The following is a 5,156-nucleotide window of genomic DNA, read 5'->3' as shown; positions in this document are numbered from 1 at the left end:
ACATCTTTCATGAATATGCACGCTATGCAAATGTCAGAGGGAAGAAGCAGTGAGATGGGGCGTAGGCGTGGATGCAGGGGGAGGACAGGCAGCAGGAGGCAGAGCTGGAACCGGCAGCCCAGATCCTTGGAGACCTGCTTGACCCTGCAGTCTGGCACACTGGGACCACGGATGGAAGGAGCTGTGGGCTGCAGGGGAGAAGCTGGAGCTGGCAGGACGTACGCCTGGGGTCCTGCGTGCACATCGGTGCAACCTGCAGGCACACGTCCCTGCCGTGGGCTTGCACCGTGCAACGTGGGCATGTTCCTTTGTGCCAGGTGAGGAGACATCCCAGGCTTTCCTCTCATCCCAGAATACATTTCCCAGCACCAGCTTCAGGGCACGGCCTCTCAAAGAGCTCCAGCAGTGCCCCAGGTCACCACGAACCAGCAGAGGCTGAAGCCCTCGGAGCCCAGCTCCCCAGCACCTTCCAGTTCAAGGTCTTGCTGCACGAGGTCCTTCCACACCCAGCCGTGTCCCAAATGGACCCAAAAGCCCCAAAGCACCAGCCCAGCTCCAACAACTCCCCCTGACAAAGCAGCAAATGGCCAAGACTCCCTCCGAATTGGCCTTAGGACCTGGACTTCTGCACCTGCTGGGTGAGGAGGCCAGGATGGTATCGGCGAGGCCATGGCTGGAGGACAGCACTGCACGCCTCGTCCAGCAAACTAGGGCCACGGTGCGAGGGCTGGCAGGGCGAGCCTTATCTCTAATTGCTGCTGGGATCGTTATCGTGATGAGTTTCAGTGGGGCCTGGCTGCCAGAGGCGCTTACTGGGGTGCTGCGTATCTGTGTGCATTCTTCTCATGACTTGTAATTATGGCATGAAACAGTTTTTTGTTTGTTTGTTTGTTTGTTTTAATTTTATTTCAGTATTAGGGAAAGCTGTTGTGATGTGGGGGTAAGGCTGCTGCTCTCCTTCACGTTCTCATGAGGAACACGGGAGCAGAGGGGGCCATGGGGGGACAAGGGAGGCGTCTGGCAGCCGGGTCCCACCTCCAGCCAGGACCCCAGCGTGGCTCCTCCAGCCCCAAGCTGCGGGTCCCACTGCTCTGCCCACGCTGCACAAGGCAGGCTCGAGCCTCCCCGGCACCTCCAGCAGGAAAGGTGGGCACGGAGAAACCGCTGCCCCCTCTGCTGTGGCTCCATCCGCCCCAAGCACCTGCAGCCCCCTGGCCGTCAGCTGGTCCCCCCAGTTCCAATGCCACTCGGTTTGGGTGGATTTCCTCTCTTTGATGCCGTTTCTTTCATTATTTTGTGACAACTCATCTCGTTTTTACATATTTTTGGGATATTCTGAAGACGGGATGTCTGTGCACTTGATTTGTTGGCATGCAGCCTCTGCAGCAGGGCAGCTAATTGCACCGCGGGGCCTGCTGCGGAGCACTGACACCTCCCGAAATGGGACCAACACCAGAGCAGAACAGCATCTTTTCTTGGGGGTTTCAGACACGTTTGTTCAGGGATCATCATTTGTGTCCAGGAACACAAACGTTCCCTCTGCATCTCTCTGCCTGTCTCTCCTGACAGGGCAGCTGTCAGATCTGTGCAGGGTAGCTGACGTCTCCTGCTGTCATTTTCCACCTTAAATTTGCAGTTCCTCTAATCCTAGCTAACTTCTCCGGATCAGCCCCATCATTATTACAGCCCAGGAGTTTCCCCCAGAGGCAGTCTGATTTCCCTTGGTTATTTACTCTGCTGTCACCGTTTCCCTCCAGGCTTTCCGGAGGCGCACCGAGCCTGGACGCATCCATCCCAAATGAGGCCCCGAGCCCAGCTACGCCCACCAGCTCCCACTCGGAGCCGTGTCAGCTCCTTCCAGTTTCCACTTCCCTGAAAAAGCTTTTTCCTTTTTATTTCTCATCCAGCCAAAGCCTGGAATCCTTGTGGAGGAGCCCCCACGGTGTGAGGTTTCTGCTTTAAAGCCGCCTGTACGGATTCCTCTCCCTTCCCTTGGACATTGGTGAGACCAAGCCTGGGCAGTGGGCCCAGTTTGGGGCTCCCCAGTCCCAGAACGCCCAACTTCTGTCCCCAGCCCTTGCCCACAGCAGGTGCTGCCCCACAGCTCTTTGCAAAGGGGCACGGCCTTGGTGCTTGCTCTCTGCAGAGCCCAGCCACCGCCCAGAGCCGTCAAATTAACCCAGCCGCTGCAGGTTTGGATGTTGGAAGTGGGCAGCCATCCGTTCCCGGAGAAATGAGCAGCCTCCTGCAGCACGAGATAGCATTGACGGCCACCTAATCCCTCCTTGGACAGGGATTTATCGTCCACGAGCACCGAGCATGCCTCTGCCTGGCGATGAAAGGAGCACAAGGAGAGGAGAGCTCGGGAAAGCGGGAGCAGATAACTCGGAGGCTGCTGAGCTGGTGGCTGTGCTCGCAGCCCCGTCCCAGCCCCATTCCGCTTTTTATTCCATGCGTGTGGGAGAGCACAGAGCAACGTGCTGATGTGCTGCATGGCTAAAAGGCAACGTTTTGTGTCTCGGTGCAAGCCAGAGCTTCGTACGCATCGCTGCAGCTAAGGCAGAGAAATGCCACGAGCTCGTGCTTTTGCCCCAGCATTTTCCAGAGCAAAGCTGTCCTGCAAGACCGTGGCTTGTTTGCTGCATGGGTTTTTAAAGACCTCAAACCATCTGGGGGTCATTTTGGTGCATGCACCAAGACAACCCATCATCCAGGGTCACCAACAGGCACGGTAACACGGGGACAGTCTGAGGTTTGCCCGTGCCGTGTCCCACAGCACGCCGGGAGTCTATAAAACTGCAATTATATACTGGGGCTGAGCTCCAAGAGGAGACCTCGTCAATACAGAGTCAAGCGGGTGAATACCATCAGCAATATTTGAACAGCATGGACAAGGACAGGCCCTTTTGTATGGTCTGGAGATCAAGCTAAGTCTGTCCTCCTTTCTTTGATGGGGAGTTATTTTTACCCAGGCAGTGGGAGAACCAGGGATTGTCCTGGGCACGGGGGTCTGGCCCCTGTCCCCCCTTGAGCACGGGCAGCAGGGTGAGTGCTTGTGGGCCCAGCCACAAGGCAGAAGGGCCAAGCGAGGGCAGCTGCCTGCGGGGTTTACGTGTAATCCCCCCAATACTGGGCGTTTGGCCTCCTGAATGTGTTTATCCCATCCGAAGCCATCCCCGGGGGCACGGGAGGGGGCTGCTCTGCAGGCGTTCGGATGCTTGAGCTGCTTTCCCTTCCCCAGCCCCCGTTTGGAGGGGATTACTGGAACACATCAAAAGCACTCGCTTCCAGCCAGCAGCCTGATGTCCCCTTAGGCAAGCTTTATTCTGGTGTGCAGAGGAGGAGCAGGCAGCAGCAGCCCCCTGGGTGTCAGCCGGAGCGATGTGGGGACACGAGCAGTCCCGGGGCTCCTCACTGGGACACCGACCCCGCTGCGGCCAAGCCCATGGGTCCTGCAGCTTCCACGGCTTTTCTGCAGACAACGTGCCACGAGGGCCTCACCAGCGATCCTCCGCTCTGAAAAATGCCTTTAATATCCCTGAACCAGCCGCTTGCCGAGTGCTTGGCCTCTGGGACCCCTTCTCCTCCCGGCGCCGTGTCACGCGCAGCATTTCTGGAGAACAACGGGTATTGAGAAGGAAAGAAATGACATCCTTGCAGCTCCCCAAATAACAGGACTCGCTCTGTAAATGATAGGATTATTGCAGCTCCTTCGAGGTTTAAAAACCAGGCTCAAGGCACTGTCACCAAGGGCGGAGAGGGGACAAGTCTTATTTACCCACGGAGGGGATGCTCTGGCTTTGAAGCCACAGCTCTCAGAGGTCACCTTACCAGCAGGGCCACCCCAGCTGGATGCCCAGACCCACATCCAGGTGGTTTGCTCGTTTTTCCAAACCAAGGGCTTGAAGTTTGCTTTGACATCAGAGCCTGTCCGCTTGGACACCGTGGTGAGGCAGGGAGGAAGGGCAGGATTTTGCAGCTTCTCCCAGTTCTCCTAATATATAAATAAATTGGTGGAGGTTTTTGCTAGCCCAGGTCCTCTCTGTGCTCTGGTTTGCTGCATCCTCACATCAGCAGGAGGCAACACGCACCCAGAGGTGGCCAGGTCTGCAAGCGAGGAGGGCCTGAGGGCTGCAGCAGCGACTACAGGACGTGCTGGATGTGATGGCTCTGGGATTCGAGGGTTTGTTTGCAGATCTCCGTGTTAAATGTGAACGTAAAGTTAACTGCAACACAGCCCTGTGGAGCAGAGCTGGGATTGTTGGCCATGGGGTGAGGGGCTGGGTTAAGGAGCACACTGGGGGTCCTGTCTCCATATGCTGCTGCCTTCCTCCTCGGTGATGGATGGGTGCTGAGGGAGCGGCCAGGATGGCACCTCAGAAACTCCTGCCCCTGCCGTGGTTTCTGCCTGTCTCTGACAGTTTTAATTTTTAAGGGAGCTGAGGGGGATTTAGGTTTGAAAAATGAGTCTGCCTTGGAAAAGGGAACTGTTACCAGAATGGCCATTTAAAAGGAGTCAGCAGAAACATGATCATAAACAAGATGCTAAAATTAAACCAATTTCTTCTTTTTTTTTTTCTCTCCCCACCCTGAGGACTGGCAGCACGTCGTAAGCAGCTGCTGCGCCCTGAGGGAACCACGGAGCCAGCTCGCCCGTGTCTGAGCGGAAGGGAAGCACCGGTGAGAAAACAGCAACACCAGCGGAGGGGAAATTCAGCTTCCAGACGCTGCCTCCACTTTGCTGGCCTCCGGCATTCCTCCTGATTCAGGGGCCACGCAAAAATGAATAAATAAATGGAATAAACTCAAGCGGGAGTATCCCATCACCACCCCACCGCTCCCCGTGGTCAGGATCTCCGTTCCCCATGGTTCCCTCCCAGCTGGGGCATTTGGCAGCGGAGGAGCGTGTGGGTTGCAGATCAGTGTCTGAGGGATGCTCTGTGTCTCACAGTCTCCACGTGCTTGGTTTACAGGACAGCAAACCCCCGTGAGATAGCATGGGGGAACAGCAGAGGCGGAGCCGGGGTTGCTGCGCTTCGGCTTTGATGTCTGTTTATTTCCAAAGGAGCTGGATTCAAACAGAAAAGCAGGGCAGAGGAGAAGATCTCTTTAATTAGAGACTTTTCTGACATCACTGGAAGCGTGAGAGATTCGAT

The sequence above is a fragment of the Aythya ferina genome (assembly GCF_964211825.1).
Source record: "Aythya ferina genome assembly, chromosome: 13".
Lineage (NCBI taxonomy): Eukaryota > Metazoa > Chordata > Aves > Anseriformes > Anatidae > Aythya > Aythya ferina.
Note: the sequence above shows the minus strand (reverse complement) of the source record.